The 25,577-nt window shown below is 37.5% G+C and overlaps 1 long non-coding RNA gene across 3 annotated transcripts in view; it reads right to left on the reverse strand.

The window, feature by feature from the left end:
• Window positions 1-18,801, reverse strand: part of LOC144315673 (uncharacterized) — a 314,745-nt gene extending 295,944 nt beyond the window's left edge. For 2 of the 3 annotated variants that reach the window (XR_013381417.1, XR_013381419.1), the window contains exon 1: window positions 18,611-18,801. This is a non-coding gene — a long non-coding RNA (uncharacterized LOC144315673). Of the gene's footprint in view, window positions 1-18,169; window positions 18,581-18,610 lie in introns of those variants that run through there. The other variant, XR_013381418.1, reaches the window with a different exon arrangement.
• Window positions 18,802-25,577: the final 6,776 nt, after the last annotated feature.

Genomic DNA, 25,577 nt, shown 5'->3' on the forward strand with positions numbered 1-25,577 from the left:
GCTTGAGTGGGATACCTCTGATATACACTCTTAAAGCTGATTTCCAGTGTTTCCAGTAGGGGGAGGAGGGAACTCCAGTTGCCCAAAGTAGTAACTGGCTTAATAGCATACCAGTTATTGTATTCTTTACCTGTCCTGTCTTACCTCTCCATTGCCTTAATGGAGTCTGCTGGGATCCCGCTGCCCCCTGAAATAAGCTATTTGCAATTGAATCATGTCAGGAACACATCCAACCCATAATAGAATTTCACATAACAGAAGTACATCACTGGTTCCTCTTCATGTCCTGGTACTCTCATGCAATAATATGGCTTCAGAGCATTTCATAGTTTAAAAAACCTTTAAAGCCACTTCAAATAACATTCCATTTCTACCCAAAGAAGCCAAGTAAGGAGCCCATTAATAGTAATGCTTTGCTCTTGTGCATAATTTTGCACTTTTTAAAGCACTTTCCCATATTTAATCATATTTGATCCTCATGACAACCCTGTACAAAATGTAGGGCAAATGTTAGCTTGAGGGACAATGTGGAGTGGTGGAAAGAGCTCTCTGAACTGGGAGTCTAGAGACCTGATTCTGTCAGTAATTAGCTGTACAACCATAGGCAAGGCCTTAACCCTCTCCAGACCTCAGTATCCTCATCATGGCATGGGGCACTAGTCTATGGAATTCCTAAGATTGTTGCAACTACTAACATTCTATGAGACCCAAAAGACAGAGCTGGGGAGTGGAGTATGTGGATGGGGGAATATCTGAATTAAGGTCAGACAGTGGTCAGTAGGGAACAAGGACTAAAAACAAGATCTAGTAATTTTAGGAAAAGAGTACATTAAGAAGCAAAGGATATCTAGCATTGATGAAGACCCTCTCATACTAGCCATTGTCACCAATCCTGAAAATAAAAATCAGGCAAGGTATGTTTTTATTTTCAATATATAAATTACGAACCATAGACCCCAAGTGTTTATGCTACTTGGGCGAGGGCACAAGCTATCAATGGAGTTTCTATGTGAACCCGATTCATGTGATTCCAAAAGTATCCTCTTCTATTAAACAGGTATTTATAGGGTTTTTTGTTTGTTTATTTTTCCCAGCATATCCCATAAGAGCATGATGAATATTATGATAAAATAAAAGTTTGATATGTGTGGGTTCAAATCGATTCCTTCTCCAGCTATATTTCCTTATCTATAAAATGGACATAAATTATTCCTTTAAGGTTTTTGAGAGGATTAAATGTGATGAACAATCCAAAGTGCTTTTTTGGAATAGTATCTCTGCTGAGAGTTATATTTTGCTCTTTTTCCCTATTTGCTATCTATTTTTTCACCAAAGCAGTAAATCCAGCTCCCTACAAAGTCCATACTGGCAGCTTTACAAAACTAAAATCTGTCTCTTTCCTACAAAGACACGAGTAAGGCTAGGAGGTTGGCTGGTACATGGGAAAAATGAATACCTTGCAAATTTACTTTTTTCTTGACCTATCCATGTCTTGATTCCAGCTTATTAGGTTTGTGAAGAAGGCTACCTCCATCTACATAGTTCCAGGATTCTTATTATATTTAACTATTCTGCATAGTCTACCCTCCTCAATTTTTTGCCCATGAACTTGAGTGTGTCCACACACATACACATGTGTGCAGAGTGTATGAGGATTATTTCACTCACTTTCAGATTCTATTAGTGAGTGATTCATAACTAGTAGACTATGACTTTATCATAAGGCTAGTAGGACATGTTGCATATACTGGGGAAATTGTATAATCATTATATTTTAGCTTAAATAACATCAGAAAAAGTTTAATTAAGACTTTTAATTAATGGTTGAAAGATTAATCAATCAATAATTATAGCAATGATTATAGGGTATAATTGAGCTTAATTGGAGGGGGCTGATTAATGATCAGAATAAACCTTTCAGATTCTCTGTCTTGAAAATATTCAGAAATGATGGATTTTGGCTCATAGAATTAAAAAGAAATGCCAGGATTGTAGATTACACACCCTTGGCAACCAGGCCATGAAAGGAAAACACATGACTGAAGTAAAAAAAAAAAAATTATCCTATTGTTCAGCTTGTACATCATCATACTGCTAATTTGTACAAGTTTAGATTAATAGAGGAAAATATGCATCTGAAGGCGTTTATAGAAAAAGAAAAAAAATTGCTTGAGATAGTTTTCTTTGGAAGCTAATTTCTCAGGGGTATTCTTTCCATCTCCAAGGGCAAAATGGTTGTGTGAATTCAAATGACATTCTTATCAGAGCATCATAGGGATAGATTTGGTAGAGGATCAGACATCTCAAGGAGACAGACCCTGTTTATGGATGATGACTCCTCTCATTTCTATCAGATCTGTTCTAATCAAGTCCAAGTGGCTACTGGGGCCAATATCAATTCTACGAAGAAGGTTCAATTCCCTTTGGAGCACACGTAGGTGATCTCATTTTAGGGTCATCTAACCGATGAGGATGAATCCCACAATGTATGGCTCAGATTCAGATATATATGCTCAGAATTTGGAGTAAATGGTTGTTTTTCAGTGTAATTAGCACCACATTATTGATCATGCACACCATTCTCAGGAAACAGGCCAAATATACTCTCAACATCCTTGAATACAAACAAGATTAGTCATACAGAGAGACAACCTCACAAAGTATTTTCAAAAGTCTTTCAGCCCACCAGAAATCCTATTTTGGCTACAAATCAGGAATCTACTATTCCCATGTTTGCCAATTACTTACACCCATTTCCTCTTGTACCCCCTCCAACTTACGTGATTCCTTTCTACCTAAATGTAATCTTAGTCATGGTAAGGATTCTTACCATGCAGAAACATTTAACTAAGAAGTTCATGAACTTAATGTATGCAGAAACATTTAACTAAGAAGTTCATGAACTTAATCAATAAGAATATTTATATTATTATTGTATTTGTCTAAACATAAGCCGTCAATGTGTTAGATGCAAACAAAGGGACAGATTGCATATCCTTGCCTTTAACTTCTGTAAAGCTAGAATACATTATTGGCAGAGAGCATAATGTAGGTAAGAGTAATAAACACAATGCAATTAAGTCTAGCACTAATTCACTCCTACTTGCTGTTTGGTTTGGGACAAATTACCTAAACTCTCTTGTCTTCAGTTACTATATCTGTGAAAGTTTACTCTGATTTTTCCATGGTTTGTCACCCTATTTTAATATTGAAATGCAATTCTGACACTATCTGGAGTTAGTGCAGACCTCACAAGTTGAGGAAACAGATGCCCAAGTCAGTCTTCATGTCAGACAATGATCACAAGTTCTCAGGTTTTCAGGTCACCCAACCTCTGACCAACTGGCTACAAATTTTGTGGTTCCCACTACCACCTTGGGTTCAATAATTCACTAGCACAACTAACAGAATTCAGCAAAATGCCATTACTTATGATAACAGTTTTTATTATTAAGAACAAAAATCGGGACCAACCAAAAGAAGAGATCCATAGGGTGAAGTCTAGGATGGTCTGAATATGGAGCTTCCATGTCTCCTTCCTTGGAATCGGGCATATCATCCTCCTAACACTTCAGTATGTTCACAAACCAGAAGCTCACTCAAGCTTTAGTGTCCAGAGCTTTTACTGGTGCTTCTTTTTTTTTTAATATTTTATTTATTTATTCATGAGAGACACACACACACAGAGAGAGAGAGAGAGAGAGAGGCAGAGACACAGGCAGAGGGAGAAGCAGGCTCCATGCAGGGAGCCCGATGTGGGACTCGATCCCAGGACTCCAGGATCATGCCCTGGGCTGAAGGCAGCGCTAATCTACTGAGCCACCCGGGCTGCCCTTTACTGGTGCTTCTTACACAGATGTGATGGATTTAACTGTCAGCCATGTGGTTGGACTCAATTTTCATCCCTATTTCCCTCTTTAGTATTTGAGAGGTTGAGTTGATATCACATGGCTTAAAGTCCCAACACTCTAAAACATGGTGGTTATCTACGGCATGGCTGGCTTCCAACCTGAACTATGTAGAGACCCATCATACATTACTTTGTTAGCATAAACTCAGATGTGGCCTCAGGGTCACAACATGAATAACAAAGAAACCCCTATCACTTAAAAAATTCCAATAAAGTGTCTTCTGGAAGACCAGGGTAAGTGGCCAGATAAATTCTTTATTATACAACATCTACTGATCAGTCTGTTAAGTAAACAAGATAATATATATGTAATGGTCTTTTATTACTTTAAGTTAGTAAGCAAAAGTAACATATCATAGTTTTATTATTAGAAAATAAGAGAACAATGGAGATTCTATTTTATTCACTGTGATACTCTCACTGTGATCTGTTACTCATACTTTCAGAAGAGAGAAACATCAATGCCGGCCTCAGCAGTCAGAAGAATTTTCATAGCTGAGATAGAACTTAAGTTGGGTTGTGAAAGATAGCTATAGTTTGTTAGAAAAAAAAAATCTCTTCTATTCCATGTAAGCTGTCAATGCAGTCAAAATAATTTAGCAAATAATAAAAGTAGGCTTGCTGATTGATCGTTTCACTTTTTGATATACTGTTTTAATGCTTTGTGAACACACAGTGTGAGAGAACCTAAATATTCTCCTTTCAATGTCCATAAAAATCAACTTATAAGGAAAGTAGAGGAGGAATAGCCTTTATTCTGAGGCTCCATTTCCTCATTTCCTATGTGTATTTGGGCCTATAGAGCACCAATCTGTGTGGTATCTGAACTATGGGGCAAGCCTGGTTCTATTCTAATCTCTACCAATTTCTAGCTTGGTCAGTTTATACATGATACTTGGCTTCTTTTTTTTTTTTTAATTTGTATTCATTTATGATAGTCACACAGAGAGAGAGAGGCAGAGACACAGGCAGAGGGAGAAGCAGGCTCCATGCACCGGGAGCCCGACTTGGGACTCGATCCCGAATCTCCAGGATTGCGCCCTGGGCCAAAGGCAGGCGCTAAACCGCTGCGCCACCCAGGGATCCCGATACTTGGCTTCTTAGAAACCTAGTTTCTCTGCCTGTTAAATGAGAATAGTATTGGCCAAGTCTACCTCATGAGATTATTTTAAGATCCAAATGTGCTTTATAAATGTAACAAACTATCTTATTTTAGAATTAAGTTCAAAGGTAGAAATTAGGGAAGAGTTAGAAACAGTCCATATATCTTCAATAGTATCACTGCTCCCTTCTGCCACCCTTCTTACCTAATAGCAAACACTCCTTCTCTTATCCTCTTAGGAACACTTCTATTCTTTCAACTTATTTTTCTTTAAGTTCTAAAAAATATAACTGTGGTGCATTTTGCAAATAGTTGCTTAGCAAATTAGAGATGGAAACTAAAACATATATGATTCCACATACAGGAAATAAAATGTCCTTTGCTGGACATGGGGAGAAAGTTATCCCACTTGGGTAGGACAGCATCTTTAGCATTCTGATCTGGGAGTCACAATAAGAGGGGAGGCATAATTGTCCACAAATAACCATAGTGCAATTCCTACTGCGGTTAAGTGCTATAACAATGTAAGCTAAAAATGCTGTGGAAGTTTAAACATGATAAAAATTAATTCTGATTGAGGGGAGGGGCAGGGCATGATTCAGGCAAGTGATGCTTGTACTTGGTCTTGAAAGACAAGATGGGTTTTGAGAGGCAAAAAAGGGATCCTTTGAGCATTTCCAACATAAACTCTAGAATGAACAAAGTGCAGAAAGGTGGAAGAGCAAGGTATTTTCTAAGAATAGAGGATGGAGTATCAAAGCCAAGATGTGAAGCACTTTGGATACAACAATGAGAACAATCAACCACAAGCTGAGAAATACAGAGCAGGTATGTGGTCATGGGGAGGAGGTTGCTGAACACATCTTTGTCTTAGCAGTACCATATTCACTCTACTGAGAAGAGTTGATTGGTTGCACAGGAAAAAGTGACATGAGGGACTCTAGGAAACATTTCAGATAATGACTGTACTAGATGCTTTTTATTGATGCTTGCTATACACAACATTCAAAGCCTGCTATATGTATTAATACCTTAAATTCCTGAAACATTTCTAGAAGGCAAATATTCATATTCTCTGTTTTATACACAAGGAAGTTGGAAGTCCAGGGACTTAAGTGAATTGACCAAAGTAGAATCAGGCCATTGGCTCTAGATTCATGCTTCTTAATCTCCACAAATTGACCAGAGTCCAAGCAAACAACAACAACAAAACAGAGAAAGGAGAGATCTGTGCTTGACTGAGAGAAATTTCAAAAACAGGATCCTTTGATTTTTGAGATCTGATACATGGTAAGGCTAAAGGAGTAGTGGTGTAGAAGGGGAAGACAGAGAGTATGGCTTCACCTGGGTGAGTTTTGCACCTCTTTAGAATATATAGAGACATTTAAGAGTCATTAACTTTCAGTGAAAGTTGAATCCATGGAAATTCACCATCTTGCCAAGAAAGAAAATGTATCGCAAAAGTTGAAGAGAAGTAGGTTAGATGAAGAATTTTAATTTGGTGGGGAGCATCTGGAGCCAAAGTTTGGTATCCCCTTTAATTGTGAATGCAACTCCCTTCCCCAAGGGGTTGTGCTTGTTAAGGCAGTTGCTATATGCTCTCACCACAGTCCAAAGTTTTGACAATTGCTTCTCACTGGGTTCACAACTGCAAACAAGAGTAAGAGTCCATGGACAAAGGCCTAGAACTGTTGGGAGACATTTAATTACCTTAAAATCTCTACAACATGGGGAACATAATAGTTAATGGAGTAATCAGATTGGAAGGTGTGGAATTTTAAATAGTAGAGACTGTGTTACTAGAGCAGATTGTTGCTGCATTGGAGATGATAAAATCCTAGTGCAAAAATGCTGACTGGAACATACCTTTAGCATTCATAAATCAATAATTGATAAAATGTACTCATGTATAACTAAGTAAATTTTTGTACGGTAGGTTGAATAAACTGATTACAGTATACTGCAGGACTCAGTGGAATTATGGGCAGGTTTTTAAAATTCATAAAGATGAACTGGAGCTGGACATTGCTTTATAAAAAGCTGAAGTGTGGGTATCCTTACACTGTTAAAGCTGTGAACTACAAACCTTAGATGTAATTGGAAAGACACTAAGACTGTGTCACAGGTAAAAACATTAATTAGGCTGAGGAATTTCCTTCAGCATTCCTAGAATCAAGCAGTTTTTCCAAATTGAAGTACCTCTGGTTTTTGGAGAACACTGCTGTGTCTTCTGGCAAGAAAAAAGGGAAAGAGGCCCTGGAAAGCTATCTTAAAGAAGCAGGTTGGCCAGGAGCAAGGGATTGGGAGTTTTTTGGAAGTCTCAAAATAAGGGATTCAATGGGAATTGTAAGCCCAATAAGGGACTTTCTGATCATATATCTGGTACCCTATCTACCGTGTGGCCTTTGTGGTACCCTGGATAAAATATTGGGTCATTATTGGCATGTTAGCAAATGTCATAAAGGAGATGTAATAGAGCAACCACTAGCAGGTTTTGAAAGTTCAAGGGGGAAGACTAAGGTGTGATCTCATTGCATTTTAGTCTTTTGAAATGTGTGAAGACCATGTCTTGACCATCTTAAAATCACTTTTGAAAAATTTAGTAGTTATACGACACATCTCCTAATTTATATCTTCATTCTCTATACTTATCTCCTATAGGAAATCTTCCCCAACTATATCAATGGCTAAAAATGTCCTATATGCTACACCCTTATAAGTGCCAGTCTTCATCACAGGGTCTTAGAATGTTTGTGTATAAAGAAGCTGCAAAAAAAAAAATCTGGGGATCCCTGGGTGGCGCAGCGGTTTAGCGCCTGCCTTTGGCCCAGGACACGATCCTGGAGACCCGGGATCGAATCCCATGTTGGGCTCCCGGTGCATGGAGCCTGCTTCTCCCTCTGCCTGTGTCTCTGCCTCTCTCTCTTTCTCTCTCTCTCTGTGTGACTATCATAAATAAATAAATATTAAAAAAAAATCTGTAAAGAATATACAATTAAACACTATTTTCCAGATCAAATGATGAAAACAAGATACTTCAATAGCGATTTATCCAACTCAAATAATCTGTTAGTCTGAAGCTCTAGCTCTGTAATTAACATGGATAAAACAGAAAAATGCAATGGTGTGACCCAGGTAGGGAATAACGAATGGTATGAGATGGCCAAGGAAAAGTAGATGGGAAGAATGGAAGGAAGTAGCAAGCAGAGTGTCTGATATGTGGTGGAGAGCATGCACAACTACTAACTGGATAAAACTTGGTCAGATACAAATTTTGGAAAAATAATTCTTGAGACATTGGAAAGATAATTCTGGATACAATGGAAAAGATGGATTTAGAATTATGAGGATACTGAAATATTCTTGGTAAGCAAAGAATTCTGAACTAAGAAAATTACCTCATGTTTCTTACTATCAAGTGCCTTATACCGTCTCCATTTTAAGTTTGTTTTGTTTCTTGAGTTAGATTCTAAATTCATTAAGAACAAGAACATGATCTTCCTTTTAGCACAGAATTGAGCATAGGATAGGAATTAGTAGATCATCAAATGTGCTTTGAAGCACATATGTGAACAAACATGCTAGGTTTGGGTAGGTATATGATAAAAAGTATTAAAATCTTTAACAAACATCCATACTCTAACACAAATTCAAAACCTTACGCAAGTCACCTAAATTCGGGGAGCTTTAACTTCTTTGCTTATAAAACATTAGAATTGTATTTGTTATTTCATTTTCAACTTTAATATTCTATCATTTGATTTTCAAAAACTGAAGCAAGTAGGCATAGTCACTGCCTCCAAACTCCTGAGCAAACACATCATATTGGTTGACTAATGTGATACCATCAACTATGGTTTTTGCACTTGCCAATTTTATAATTCTGATAAAGGTGGTTCATGTTGTTCATAAACTCTAAGTTTCAAAGTGATTCATATTTTCTAGATTGTTCACTCCTCTATGGGCTCCAAAATGGCCTAATCATATTTTAAAATAAAGAACACACTTACAGCTCTTCAATTACATTTATCTTAAGAAGAAAATAATGCAATTATCATTTAATTTTTATAGCCTTAAACTTTCATTCAATATATTTTGAGTGCTTTCAGACTATCTGCAATGCTGAAAACGTGAGTTAAAACAAAGTGTCTATTTCTATATGTGATTTGTAGATTTTGTAATTACTGTCATTTGTCAGAATCAACATGCTTTTTCCTGAATACGAGAGTCAAAACAGAGTAAATAAACGAGGGCCTTAAAGAGGAAAAGAAGGAATATTTCCTTGTTACTGTAAATAGGCAAGATTAAAATGCTTTATGTATCCCCTGCTCAGGTGAGAGACTAATACGATTGGGAGGTCTTTATTAGCAGAAAGTTACCCATTTCTACTAAGAATTGATAAGCAGACAAACACATCTGACAGTCGTGTATCTTAGGATCCTTGCAGGATTCCTTATAGAATATTGTAGAATTTGACTTACTTTTGACTTACTTTCTGGGTTTTTCCCCTAGGTATTTTATCAGTGAGTCTATTAGGAATTAGACTCTATCATAGTCATGTGCATGCAAATGATAGAAATTTTTAAAAATCGTAGCTGTAGTTGGATCTTTCAATATAAAGGATGAGATTCTGCTGTTGTTAAAGAGGCTGGAAATGAGAGGGGATCTACCTAGTTAGTAGTTTCTGGGGATATATTTTTAAAATATTTTTATTTATTTATTCATGAGAGACAGAGTGAGAGAGAGGCAGAGGGAGAAGCAGGCTCCATGCAGGGAGCCTGACGTGGGACTTGATTCTGGGACTCTAGGATCAGGCCTGAGCCAAAGGCAGGCACTAAACCGCTGAGCCACCCAGGCATCCCATTTCTGGGGATATTTAATGGGGTTGTCTAGGAGGATAGGCCTGGCAAAGTGATCTCCTTTCTCTCATCCTTAGTTTCTTTGTAAATGAAGAATTTGGCCAAGGCTCTTTCTAGCTCTAAAATGTAAATATATATGTTTAAAAATATTTAATGTTTGTGTAGGTACAAAAATGTTCCTAATCTCCTGAACCTGAACCTAAAATCAGGCTGACAAAGGGAGTGGGGTTCAATTCCAGAGGGAATTGATGTTGCTAATCACCTTACCTTGAGATAGATTATTCTGGATTTTGAAAGTAGGCTCAATGTGATCCCAATGGTCCTTACAAGTGGAAAAGGAAGGCAGATGAGAGAACCAGAGAGATGGCAGCTTGAGAAGGACTTGATTTGCTGTTGCTGGTTTTGTAGATAGAAAAAGTGATGTTAAAATTCATAAGGAATCTCAAGGGATTCCAAATAGTCAAAATTATCTTGAAAAAGAAGACCAAAGTTGGAGAAATTACACTTCCTGAATTAAAGACTTACTACAAAACTATAGTAATCAAAACAGTTGTACTGACATAAAGACAGACATATAGATTACTGGAATAGAATATAAGACTCAGAACTAAACCTGGATATATGGTCAATTGACTTTTTGCAAGGATACCAAAACTATTCAGTGGAAAAGGGATAATCTTTTAAAATAATGGTGCTAGAGTAACTGGATATCCAAAGCAAAAGAATGATTGGATCCTTACCTAAAATCATACAAAAAAGTCTAAATGTCTCAAATGCCTAAATATAAGACCTAAAACTCTTAGAAGAAAACAGATGGGAAACACTTCATGGCATTGATTTATTGGACAGGATACCAAAGGCACAGGATACCAAAGGCACAAGAAAAGAAGAGATAATTGAACTTCACCAAAATTTAAAACTTTCTGTGCCTCAAAGGACACTATTGAAAGACTAAACAGACAAGCACGGAATGGGAGAAAAATATTTGTAAACAATATACTTGATAAGACATTAATATCAGAATATATAGGGGGATCCCTGGGCAGTTTGGCACCTTCCTTCGGGCCAGGGTGTGATCCTGGAGTCCCGAGATCAAGTCGCATGTCAGGCTCCTTGCATGGAGCCTGCTTCTCCCTCTGCCTGTGTCTCTCCCTCTCTCTCCCTCCCTCTCTCTTTCTCTCCCTCTCTGTCTCTCATGAATAAATGAATAAGATCTTTAAAAAATCAGAATATATAAAGATAATGTATAACTCAACAACAACAAAACAAATCAATTTAAAAATTAACAAATGACTTGGACATGTATCCAAAGAAGATATGTAAATGTTCAGTAAGCACCTGGAAAGGTGCTCAACATTTTTTGTCATTAGGGAAATGCAAAAACCGAAACCACAAGATACAATTTCTCACACATTAAAATGACTATTACAAAAAAAGAAAAATATCAAGTGTTAATGAGGCTATGGATAAATTAGAATCCTTATGCATTGCTGAGGGTATACCTACTGTGGAAATAGTTTAGTCTTTCTCAGAAAGTTAAACATAGAATTATAAGATAACCCAGTAATTCCACATCTAGGTAGATATCAAAAGAAATTGAAAAAAGGAGTCAGAACTGGTACTTGTATACCAATTTTTCACAAATTATTTTTCATAAAGGCCAAAATATAGAAAAACCTAAAAACCTAAGTGTCCATTAACAGATGAATGAGTGAACAAAATGTGGTATGTACATATAATGAAATATTACTCAGCTATATAGAGATGACATTCTGATGCATGCTACAACATGAGGACCACTGAAACCATTATTCCAAATAAAGAGAGGCATAAAAGGATATATGTATGATTCCAGTTATGTAAGGTACCTACAATAGCCAAATTCATAGAGACACAAAGTAAAATAGAGTTACTAGCTGTTTAGTGGGAGAGAGAAATTGGGAGTTACTGTTTAATGGGTATGTTTCTTTTCGGGATGATGGAAATGCATAGTGTTGATGTTTGCACAACACTGTGAATGTACCTAATGTCACTCAATTGTTAAAATGGTGAGTTTTATGTTATGTATATTTTACAATAAAAAAATGCAAGAAAACCTAGCTTGAAGTCTTTAAATAATAACAATAACAAAATTACCTAGTATTTATTATGCATTTCATTTATGCAATGTATATTCTAATTGCCTTTGCCTCTATTAATTCTTTTAATAGTCATAAATTACTAGGATGAAGATTTTTACAATTGTTATACCCATTTAAAAATTTTGAAACAGAGGTTTAGGTACTTGCTCAGGATCACATAGTAAGGTATGTGTGTTTTGGGCTGAGGGAGGTTGAGGGGAGTCTCAGATTTTAATCCATACAATCTTATTCCAGATATGTGTTCTCAATATTGCCTTCCAAATCATCCTGATGCTTCCCAAATTATTGCTTAATTGTAAAAAACAAAAAAGTTCAAATGTAATAACAGTTTCGTAATTTACTCTAAATGCAAAACTCTATTTTCAGAACCAATGGAGTTTAACTCTGTATAGTGGAGACTCATTCTAGGGGTTGTATCTTAATTCAGTGACTTACTAGGAAAATTGGCTATAGGTCTCCAATATTAGCTTTCTGCTATCCCCTTCCCAATGGGACAAGGTCGTTGTTGGGGTAGTAAGGTCAGAGTACATGTGGGACCAATACACCTGGGGGTGGTAAAGAAATGGATGACTTTCCCTTCATCTTCTTCTGCTCTCCTAACATTACTGGTACCTCTATGTGTAGCCTTAGGCCCTTCCAAACTTGACTTATACAAGGGACATCTACATGGATTTTTTCAGGTGAATTGGAGCCCAAATTTGTAAATCTTTCAAACCAGTCCAGTCAGAACTTCTGGAAAAGTGATTCCTCAAAGCAACTGCCTATGTCACTGCATTCTCTAATATGATAAGCAAAACCTGGCAAAATAACTTTCTTCCTGGGGGGAGTAATTTTGTATCTTGTGTTAAGAAATGTAACCTCTTTAGAAAGCAAATTTCCCTAATCCTAGAACCCTTGATTCTGCGACCTGCACATGACTTCAGAGAGTGGTGATCTTTCTTGAGAAGACATGTGCCATATCTCCCTTGCAGATGGCTCCTACATCCTGTGTCATTTGATATTTCTCTCTGTTCTGCAGTTAGGTGGCTCAGATTTTTAATTAAAAGATTCATTTCTATGGCAGCTTTTATAAAGCAAATATCTGCACATGAAGGAAAAGGAAAAGAGAACAGAAGGAGGAGGGAACACGGTCTGCTTTCCACCAGATACTGAAACGTTCCACTAATCTCTTTCGCACCTTGTGGAGTTTCAATTTTCCCTTTAAAATGTGGATTAAACAAAGTTGCCAAAAAACATATGCTTTCATGTCAAACATTTCACTTATTTGGGAGGCTGAAAGCAGCTTGAGAGCGCTCACTGTCTCTGCCTGAGGAAAGGAGCAGAGTGGTTAAAGATTTTTATGGGAACCTTCCCCTTGAAACTGAGGTGTAGATGTGGGAAGAATGGTGTAGGATGGGCCATTGGTGGGCTACGAGGACAACCCATGGGGTGGGGTTGCTTCTGGTGGACAAAGGAATCAGGCCCAGTTGCCAACTTGGACACTGATCATACCTCTTTGGGCTGTGATCTTATCAGATTTTACAACTCATCAGGGCTGGGATGAGTCAGTATTTGATGTGGGAGACCTCCAAGGAGAATCCATCTGCTGTAGTCTGCCTTCTAAGTGAGAATAAATCATGCTATTTCATAGAGTAGACTTGTAAACGTAGCACATGGGAAGTGGGAGGACAAAGAGTTATGGGTCCTGGCACAGATGTTCTAGAAACTTGACTCCTCATGTGCCAGTAATGCTGAGAGTGACTGTCAAATTACTTAAGTTTAAGGGCAATGTTATAGTGTGGCAGAAGATAGGCAAAATGATTATTTTGAATCATATTGTTGAGTCCTAAGGTAGTCATTCTTTGCAAACTACTAGCTTTGGGACTTTGAGATATTAATTTAATCTCTCTGAACCACAATTGCCTCATTTGTCAAATAACATGCCTACTCTATGTTTTGCCCAGGGATGTTTTGATGATAAAATAAAATATGCATGAATATGTGATTATAATCTGACAAATTACATTTATCTCTCAGGTTTTTGATTTTTTTATTGGGTTAATGCAGATAATAGTAATAGCACGTATTTATAGGAAATTCACTATTTGTCAGCTATGAACTAGAGTTTTTAGATGGATCGTGTCACATAATCTTCACCTAACCACTCTGTGAATTAGGCAACATTAATCCCATTTTACATATGAAGGAATCAAGGGTCTCTAAGACCTAAAATAATTTGCCCTAGGTTATCCGACTGATATATGGGGAGAAAAAAGAAAGAAGAATAAGAAGAGAAAGAAATCAAAGCTCAGTTGGTCAAATACCAAGCTCATGGTCTTCCTCCTATGCTGTCCTTTGGTATTAACATTGGAGTAATATTTTCCCCAGTCCTTAATTTCTCATTTTATTTAGCATATGATATTTCCAAGTTATTTGAATATAGGAAATAGAAAAGTTCCTTCTCCTGGCTCCCACTCAGGCCAAAATGTCTTCAATTCATGAACCAAAGTACAACAGTTAAATGACTTACAAGTCAAGAAATATTGAGTTAGCTTCTCTATCTTATCTTTGCTATATAACATTAATTTAATAAATGTTTATGCATTAATTCAGTCTATAAACAATTAGAGCACAGAATTTTGAGTTAGACTTGCTAGCATTGAATGTACCTCCTATACCTGCAGAATTTCTCCAAGTCACTTAACGATTTTGTAACTCAATATCCTCATCTGTAAATTGGAAAATTATAGTAGCTAAGGTCTATTATGAGGATTACTATTTACAATTTTTAGAACAATTTCTAGTATATGGTAAGTGTTATAGAAACATCAGCTCTTTCTCTTATGCATACTGGATTGAGATCTATCTTTGCAGTATGCTTATGATGGGCATACCCTCCCTGTCCAAATTTCATCCTTGGCTTCCTATAAATAGCAGCTATTATTGCCTACATTAACCTGCAAAGGAACTAATTTCTTTCATAAAATTATATCATTAGAGGTTTATTCCTTTTTCTGGAAGACTTTTCAATCTCCTAGGGTCCCACGGGGGATATGGATAGGAAGCTGAGTTACATATGAAGTTTCTAAAAACCTAAGTTCAGAAAAAGATATACAGGAAAAAGTAAGTGGGTGGGAGACAGGGAGCCCAAGTAAAAGGCCAGCGTCAAGAGGAAGCACACTGTTATGTGTGTATGTGATGGAACTACACCGAGACATACTCTGCTTTCTCTAGGAATTTGTCTCTGATTAGTCTGAGGGGCAGAGCCAGTGCCATGATGATTCAGTGCATCATCATCTCCATATGGACGGCACAGATGTCTGTGTTTCTAGCCTTAGCCTTTTCCCTGAGTTCCAAGTTCTGATGTCTAATCTCTTTCTGGAAGCCTCTCGTGGGCATATCAAAACCCGCAAGTCCAAAGTGAACTAATGACATCCATCCTTAAATTTGTCTCTATTTCTGTGTTCCTCTCAAAAAATGGCACCACCATTCACAGTGATACAAACCAGAAACCTGGGTGTCGACTTGAAATTCTCCTTCAGCTCCCTCTTTTTGGTAAAATTTTTATTTTGGTAAATACTTGACTTTTTAATCCCTTTGTCTCCATTTCTATTGCTTCTAAGTTGACTCAAATTCATAATATCTCACTGGGTTACTATAATAGATTTGCAAATTCTTCTTTTTGTCTGCTGAGCCCACATCTATTGTAAAGCTTGGCCAAAAAAGGAGGCCATGGTTTGAATATATATCCCTAGAGCAAAATCTCAGTCATGTAACCAATATTTAAAACTGTCCTGTTTTCCCCAAACACTGACCCAAACTATAAATAAAATTTAAGCTTTCCTCATGTCAATGTGACTTTTAGCTTCCTAGGCAATCAGCTCCAAACAAGTAAGCTTACGCAATGAAAAGGAATATAAGTTTCTAGTAAACAATCACACCTTACAAAGTGAGCTATAACTGCTAAGTAGAGCTTCCAACTACTTTCAGTTTGAAGTTTCCCCATTTGTGAACAGTTTGCCATTTAATAAAATACTCGTATCAGTTAAAGTTCTGTGAATTTTCTTTTGACACTGCTTTCTTTTGCATTGCCATCAAAAGTATTTCTTAATATAAATATAATTTTTAATTTTTATTTATTTATGATAGTCACAGAGAGAGAGAGAGATAGAGGCAGAGACATAGGCAGAGCGAGAAGCATGCTCCATGCACCGGGAGCCTGACGTGGGATTCGATCCTGGGTCTCCAGGATCGCGCCCTGGGCCAAAGGCAGGCACTAAACCGCTGTGCCACCCAGGGATCCCATATTTCTTAATATAAATATAATTATGTCATTGCTCTGTTTATATACTGAATAATTTTAAGGCTGAAATGTGATGACATTGACCATAAATCTTCCCATGGCCCACTCCCTGCCTCTTGACTCCACCTTTTCTCTTAGCCTAGTACATGAACTAAACTAAATTTACTTCCAAGTTTTCAAATTGTTCCTTTTAACCTCTGGCTCTTTGCACATGCTGAGTCCACTCTGAGGAATGTTTTACCTTCAGTCTCTATCTGCCCACCATCTTCTAGTACTTGGTTATTAGCCCAGAAGACATCCCTTCCCATGATCTTTGCAGAGGTCTTGCTACCTCATTAACATTTCTCATTGGACCTCCCCACTACTGGACTACAAAGCTCTTAAGCATGTAGATCAAGTGTAACTTTACTTAGTATCGCACAGACCTAACATAGTATTTGGTTTAAGGCAAATTTTGATTAACCAATAATTGAGTACCATACAAGAATAAGTTGGTTTGGGCTATATTATCAGCTAGAGAGATATGTCAGGCAACTTTTTCTTACCAGGAAAGTTTAAAACAGATAAGGAAATATATCCTGGGGAGTAAATACAATGGTGCTGTATATATTGAATATAATATCAAATCTCTTTATAAAGCAACACAGAGATAAAAGAGTGCCATGATGGCAAGCAATAAGGCATTGGGGAAAAAATTCATAAGGGAGACTCAAGGGATTCAACTTCTACTCTTATCTAGGTAACTATATATGTGACCTTAAGGCACCTCACTGTGCATCATGACCTTTGCTTTAAAAGATAAGTGGATTTGGAGTAGTTGACTTCCTATGTCCCTTCCAGCTCTACAATTCTATGAATTGTTGGCAAAAATTAGATAATCTTATTACAGTTTGAGTTTCACCCTGATTTACTATATGTCTAGAACTTGAGTCTGAGTTTACAAAATGTCTTAAACTATAATTTCAAGACATACTGTGATTCTAGAGAACATGGCCTAGGGGTAAAAAATACAAGCCAATTCATTGAGCATTTATTAGGTACTCAGTAGAAGCATCAAAGTGTTTTAGGTGAAACATTGCAAAAAAATAGAATGAAATCCCAGTCCTAAAGAACTCTAAAATTTAACTGAGGAAGTAAAATTGAAAGTAAGAAAGAGAAGAAAGAAGACGTTTTAGGGCATTGACCTTGCTCAGTGGCTACAGTAATAGGCTGAAACATATGAGATATCAGGGTTGCTGAGGAAGACCTGATGGTTAAATCATGAATTTAGTTGGATCTTCAAAGTCTTCTAAGAGTGGTGACAAGGGAGCAGTTTATAATCAAGCACAAGCCAAAAGTGGACACTACCAAGTATGCATTAGGATTTGGGAGGCAAGGGGGAGATGAGATGTGGATTATGGTGTGGAGACAGGCCTTTGGGAGGCCTCTAGGGAGGCCTGGGAAAAGGGACCAGACTTGCAGGCAGCAGAGAATTGAGCAGAGGTGGCAGACAGCACAACACAGGGACACTCCAGAGTGTGAACAGAGCAACAAAGGGAAACAATGAGAGTTCTGCCTCAAGAGAAATGTATACAAGGAAGGCTCTCCCCAGGGTGGGGCCTACAACGTTCTGCCTGTTAATTCAGAATGGCAGTCTGCCCTCCCCTCCCCCCTCAAATGACCTCCCTCCTTGGAAACCATAAATCTGGAAAAAACACACAGTTAAACCACATGAATCAGCCTTGCATTTCTGTATCATATTTGATGCTTCATCTCTCTCATTAACTCCCTCATCGTCTGTCTGCCTAATCAGTAAACAAGAGTTCTACCTCTCTGTCCAGTTGTCTATTTATTCTAGAACCGAGGCCCCTTTAAATATGAAAGCTTGCACCTTACCCTTTGTCTTCTTTAGTTGTGTCATATTCCCAACCAAGGACCCTCTTTTTCTTCCTTCTTTATTCTGGAAACTACATCATTGAGAAGACACTTTCCGCTCAGTGAGCAACACTTCCTTGCTGGCAGGGGACTATATGGGTGTGCATTTTTAATTTCCTTGCAGCCCAAATATCTGGGTTCTGTCTGAAAAACCTAAACCAAATAGAACACTCATCTTATCTGTCTATGTTTATAATGATTTACTCACTGAATAAAATTTAGATTTATCTAAATTAGATTCATTTAAATTCTCTTGTCTGTCATCTCTGTTAGAAAACATGAGGGTTTTCTTTCTTGTTGATGAAGGAGCTGAGACTCAATTTGCAGCCTGTTTATTCTCTTTCTCCGTCTCCCTGTCCCTGCCAGCTCCACACACACCCCTGCTCATTCTGACATACTCACGTATATTCTCACAGGGAGATGGCCCAGCCCCAGCTGATGGAGAGCTCCAAGGGAGGGATACGCAGGCTCGGCTTCAGATTAATGAGCTATTTGACTGGGACATGATGTTGGTTTAACAGCAGTTTTCCTTAAATGTGGTGCGATCAGGAATTTGCAGAAGTTTATTCTTAGCTCTTTCTTTTGGCTTCTGCAACATGTTAACAGCTTGTGCATTTTGTAATGCCTTTTTTCATTGCTATGGTAACCATTAAAACTTAAGGTGTATGTGACTAGAGATCTGGCCAAGCTATTGGTTGCTAGCATGCTGGAAAACAGTGCAAATGAAACCACATCTAGTTGGCTGCTTTTTACAGGTGTGCCTTTCCTTAATTAGCCTGGCATGTGAAATTCTCTAACAAAAATTAAGATAACAAAATATTAGGAGATGATTATTCACTTCAGAGAAAACCAACAATAGAATTCCTTTATATTGTGAATTCCTCTGTTGCTTTTATTTTTTTTATTATTTATTTATGATAGTCACAGAGAGAGAGAGAGAGAGAGAGAGAGGCAGAGACACAGGCAGAGGGAGAAGCAGGCTCCATGCACCGGGAGCCCGACGTGGGATTTGATCCCGGGTCTCCAGGATAGCGCCCTGGGCCAAAGGCAGGCGCCAAACCGCTGCACCACCCAGGGATCCCTCCTCTGTTGCTTTTAAAATATGATTATGTTGACTACCTGCTGATTCTCAGGAAACTCTTAGGAATAAATATGCAAACTCTGAGTTATTAAGTCTTAGAGAAGAGTCAAGAGTTCGATCTCAGAGTCCAGTTAGGTTGGTAGGCATCTACCCTCCTAAATCCCCTCACAGTTTTCAGTTTTGCTTTTGTTTTTAAATACTGTGTGCTTTGTCAAAAATGGTGCGGTAAATAATGAACTGTTATCAAATTTAGGGCAATTTGCCGATGCTATGCAAATCTGGTCATATATGCTAAGCAAAGCAAAAACCAAACAAACAAGCTAACAAGTCCAACAGAAACAACAGGAACAAAAAAAGAGGGGTAACAATAATCACTACCCCAATTACAAAAAGATCAATGGCCACTTAATATAATTTGTTCCTATTTTTATCTTATTTTCCATTCCTACAAGTCTTTATTCTTCTTAACATTATGCTAGGCATTATAGGAGATACTAAAAACTGGGGAGGCAAAGTTCCCATTTTCAATGAATTTTGCAATCTTTTTCAAAATAAGATTTACATTAAGGAAACAAAGATAAAACATAGTAAAGCAAGTTAAAATAAATACTTCCAGACTTAGGCTCTGTGAGTTCAGAAAGTAGAAGAATCATTATGAGCTCAATAGAAAAAAATTTACATGAAAAGCAAAATGCAAACTCTCTAGTGAACGATCTGGTAAGATTTGGCTAAGCTGACAACAGGACTGAGAGGATGGTATTTCTTTTTTCTTTTTTTTTTTTTTTTAAGATTTTATTTATTCTTGACACACACACGCAGAGAGAGGCATAGACACAGGCAGAGGGAGGAGCAGGCTCCATGCAGGGAGCCCGACATGGGACTCGATTCCAGGTCTCCAGGATCACGCCCTGGGCTGAAGGCGGCGCTAAACCTCTGAGCCACGTGGGCGGCCCGAGGATGGTATTTCTAAAGAAATATCTTTCATGATAGTGTAGTCAAGATGGGTGCTTGATGTCCTACTTTTAGTGTAGGACAGTGTGTATACTGGATGAGAAAATGGTTCATCCTCAGGTTAAGATAATATTTTGTTTAAAATATTGACATTCCTTAGGAAATATGAGAATAGTTCCTTATAGCTCAAATGAAGATGACAGCCTCTCCCTGTCTAATATGAGGATGATGAACACATAACATAGTTTGATGCACTCTTTTCTTAAGGTTATGATATGTTTTAGGCAGAGGAAAATATATATCTAAGAAAATTAAGTTGGTGGAATTTGTGGGCCTCATAACAGTACCACCCAAGCCAGAGAACTAACTGACTTACCTTCTTTCCTTCCTTCGAAATACATTTCTTAATAAAGATCTTTAGGTACCATATTTGTTCTCCTCCGTCAGTTCAACTATTATGACTAACATGTGGATTGTGGTCTTAGTTGAAATAACAGGCACAAACACCTGTTTAATAAAAATACATCTTGAGAAGTTCCATCTTCAGTGTTGGCTTTCACAAACACAGCCTCTAACATTGCCTGCTCTTGTTCTCAATCACTGGCAGATATTTATTTAATCAAAATTTTCATTTATTACAGGCATCCAAAAAGAAAGTTGTGCGAAAGTCTTGTGCGAAAGTCTTGATGTTGATGTTTTGATGTTGAAACTGGCTGGGCTGCCCTGGATTTTATTACTTTTACAAAAAGTAGGATAGATTTCAGCATTTTATTTGCAGATTCCAAGATACTCTGACCAGAGCACTTCCTGCTTTAAGGGCCTCTGCCTTGCCAGTAGTTCATAGCAATAGAGTGTAATGAGTCCCCTAAATTGGTAGTTACCCATGAAACAATAAGAAGTTAGTTTACAGGAAAGCTGATTATGTAAGGTTTTGAGAAAATGGAAAACCCCACTGTACAATTAAATGAGCTAGGAAAAATTCTTTACTCTCCCATTTTAAGTCATCCTTTTACTAGATAACTGACCTCAAACAGACAATAATCACAAACAGGACAAATCATTACACACGCACACGCATGTGTGCATACATACATATTCACACGCTTCCACCTTTTCCTTCTAGCTCTAACATTAAATTCTACCCTAACAGATCATTTCTTTTTTTAGCTTAGTGTATTTCTGTGAAAGTGATACTACCATCGTAATTAGGAAAAATGTAATTAGTCTGATACCTCCATGTATGTTCATCATTCAAAAGAAGTAGTTTTGTTGGGTGAAAATGCACAAAGATCTGGGGGCACTGGAAATTTATAGGAGCGAGAGTAAATACTCCCATGTGGGCAAAGACCCCAGTAGTAACTCATTACAATGGAGTTAAATTTTGTGTGATTTCTTTAGGAATCTGGAAAACTATTCTCTCATCCTGGGTTTAAATGACAGAGCCAATTTAGTCACACTAGCTAATTTTGTTGAGTCTCAGTTTCTTTATTGGCCATATAAAATTATTGAACAAGATGGCCTCTAATTTCTATTCTAAAATTTTATTTATATAGTTATAATTGCAAATTTGCCAAGGATCTGTCCTTCCCTAGTGGACAATTGCTAATAGATATAACAGAATAGATTAATGACTGGCCCCATCTAATAGTAAAAACAAGTCCTTATAGAGTCAGCCAAATTAAGTAACCCTACACTATTAATATTGATCTTTCCTATTTTCACTAGAGCACTGTCTTAGGTAGAATTCTAAGATGGTCTCCAAATTCCACCCCCCCTTTTTTTGGAATATACTTTGTATAATTCCTTTCTCTTGAGATAGGAATGAACTTGGGAATATGATGAAGTAGCAGCTCCGTTGATTAGGTTATATTTTATAAGGCTCTGTGCTGGTCAATTATAGAGGGAGAAGTCCAAGAGACACACTCCATCTGTCCTGAAAGAAAGCAAACTTCCATGTTGCAAATTGCCTATGGAGGCCATAGGGCAAGGAACCATGTGTGAGCTCTAGAAGCTGAGAGTAGTCCCTAGCCAGCTGACAGGCAGCAAGGAAAGGGGGACCTCAATCCTACCATTTCAAGGAAATGAATTTTTCTAGTAACTAGTGAACTTAGAAGATGACCCCAGGCCTCAGGTAGGAGGCAGAGTCCCAGCTGACACCTTAGTTTCTATCTGGTGAGGCCTTGAGCAGAGGATTCAGCTAACCCATATCAGGATTTTTGACCTAGAAAAACAGTGAAATAATAAATTTATTTTCTTTTAATCTGCTAAGTTTGTAGTAATTTGTTATACAGCTATAGAAAACTAGTAACAGTCCCATCTACTATCACTTATTTCAGAAGATTGAGTTTACATAAGCAGATGTAAACATCTAATGAGAGAAGACACTGAAAACATACCACCTACAGGTTAAGACAAAAGAGTTAAGACAAAAGGTATCTATAAGCAAAATAGGCTATGTGAAGGCGGGTTTCCTTTAGCCCATTATCTCATCTAGGACTTGGGCACTTAGATCAGTACGCACTTCCATGCCTATCTAGTCTCTCATGTGCATATGCTTGTGTATCAGTATGTGTACATGTTATATGTTTGTATTTGTTTGGTAATGAATCACATCAGATGTTTTGGGGGTGGTTGTTAAATCTCTTATAATGGATATAACTGTGCAAGCTTGCCATTGGGGAAATTTCCTCCTGACCTCAGCTGGTGATCAGCTTATGCCCTGAAGCATAAGAATTGATAGGCCCTATAATTTTATCCAAGCTAATGTAACAGCAGCTGCTGTCCTTGGTGCTTGCTATCTGATTAAATTCCCAAATTAGGGATTGCCTTTTTGTAACCTGAATTCAGTTATGGTGGTAAAATCTGACAATAACTGCTGTCGTTTTTACCTCTTCCATCATAGTGTGTTTCTTCAATAACACATGGACCATCTTAGACCATCGAATATGCCTCTGGCACTTTATTAGATTTTGGGAATTTTGTAATCCTACTCAAAATGAGATTGCATGCTTTCTAATGTAAGAAAGGAGAGAGAGAGAGAGGCCAATTCAGCTCTAAAACAGCAATTGTTTGCCTACCTCCAGGGACACATCTCACAGATTGCCATGAAAATAAATTGGAAAGTTTACAATTCCAAATTATTGCCTACCATGTATTACCTCACAGACAAAAACAAACACTACCACCACCATCATCACCACCAAGAATATAGGAAAACATATCCAAGAACTTTCATCCCTTCATGAAGGAAAATGCATTACAATTAGATTAGACTATAACCATTCAGAAAGTGTGTTTGTTTTCTGCTGCTTTTAAAATGATTTATTATTTATTACTATTTTTTTTTCAAGATTATCTTCTTTATTCCTTCAGGAAAGGAGCAGTTTGGCTCTCTGTGTCATTACCAAAGCAGAGCGAAAGCCTTCAACTGCGGACTGCCGCAATTTCCACCGTAACAGTCAACCCAGCAATTAGAACCGTTTGTTACAGTGACAGCAAAAGAGAACCATTTTCAAGCAAGGAAGCAGCCGAGTAGGAGCTGGAGGAAGCAAGAGCGTGTTCATTTGAAGGGGACTAACGCCACACAGCAGCTAATCTTGGAATAGCAGGTAGTTTTTGGAAAGCAAAGGGCTGAGATAGTCGTATCAGTTTTGAAACTTTTGTGAAAGGTCTGATTTGGCTTTCTCTAAGAATAAAATCGGTCACAAACGTGGGTGTTGGGAAAGAGACAAAGGATTTTTTTGTTTGTTTAGACAACTTTCTAAATTCACTTATTTTGATTTTAAAAGTGAAAACATAAACCTGGACAATTCCACTGCTAATTCTGAATTTGAGATAGTGTTTCAGTGCTCAGAAAACACTTCACAATAGAAACTTCGCCAATGGAGGCATTTTTATTTTACAACAAAGGTATTTGAAATATAACTTCACAATCTTAATTTGTTGCCACTTCGTCATCTTCCCTGATCTTCCATATATTTTAAATTATGTTTAAAGTGCCGTTGATACCTTGCAGGAAAATGCTATGTTTGGTTTCTCTTTTTTTTTTTTTTCCCTTTTTCTTCTTCTTCTTGTTCTTATTCCTTTTTTTAAAATACACTCCTTTTATTACATTGGATGTGGTTCTCCATTCCAGCAATGAGAAACTGTGTAACTCTAGGATCTGTCAGGTTGTCTTCAGATTTTTATTTCTCCCTGTCTCTAAATGAGGCAAGAATACTACTTGCTTACCTCAGAGAGACAATCTGAGAATTAATGAAATAATGTGAAACGTTTGATTTTCTCAGAGCCACCTACTTTTTTCTCCTTTGTTCAATAGCTACTATCATATAGGGATTCAATAAATAACCAACCACATATAAATTCTTAGATATTAAATAATCAATTGCTAAATATTTTTATGGAAAATACTTGAATAGTTCTATTTCTCTATTCTGCAATAAAAGCCCCGGGTTTTCAAGTAAATGCATCTATAAATGCCCATGTTTTCTAAGAGGAAGAATACACTAGAACGGGTGGTTTGCATAGAAGGCTGTCAGAGATGTTTCAGTTACTATTTTCCAGTGTGCCTTTCCAGAAGCAGGTATTGCTAATGCAGAAAAAATTGTTAGTTTTTCTCTTCTGCTTTGTTTTAGGGAGGATGAGGCTTTGTTTTTTCCTTTTATTTGTTTCACGACTGTGCAACTACTGCTTTGGCACTGAGGCAGCTTCTGCCAGAGTCAGAGGTGAGGTCACGCTTGACTGAAGAAATCTAAGATCAATTTGTTGTCTCATACTTCAACATTAAATGCAGCTTGAAATATAATTGTTAGTCCGTGCACTCTCTGCTTTAAGGAAGTGTTCCAGCACCTCAGGATGGGGAATGTGGTTATCGGTGATCAACCACGACGTGTACCCTAAACCAAGGCGAACCAGAATTTCAGGCTGAGAGAGAGCGAAAACAAACACACAAAGTGCAGGTGGGAGAATAGAGAAGAAAAAGACAAAGAATTGTTTGTAGTCAAAACACTGAGTGGCTTGGAGAGTACTTGGTCAAATTTGGAAATTTGCAAATAAAACTGAATAGAAAAAATATCATTTATAAGCTGTTTTCCTTTATTCTTTTCCCTATTGAAAGAGGCTCTTCCTGTACAGCTTCATAATTCCTGCTAAGGAGGAAAGGTACCACCCAGGACAAGTAACTTATGGTTTCCCCTTTTGGGGGTATTTTCATGTTACAGAAAGCATATGGTGTATGTGGGGTGGAGGGTAGGGAGATGTGGAGTGGGTAGGAAGGTGGTTCTGAACTAGGTGGCCAAGGACTTTTGAAATCGTTTGAATCGAGCCCTGTAAGGCTCA

The sequence above is a fragment of the Canis aureus genome, chromosome 6 (assembly GCF_053574225.1).
Source record: "Canis aureus isolate CA01 chromosome 6, VMU_Caureus_v.1.0, whole genome shotgun sequence".
In the NCBI taxonomy this organism is placed as follows: Eukaryota; Metazoa; Chordata; class Mammalia; order Carnivora; family Canidae; genus Canis; species Canis aureus.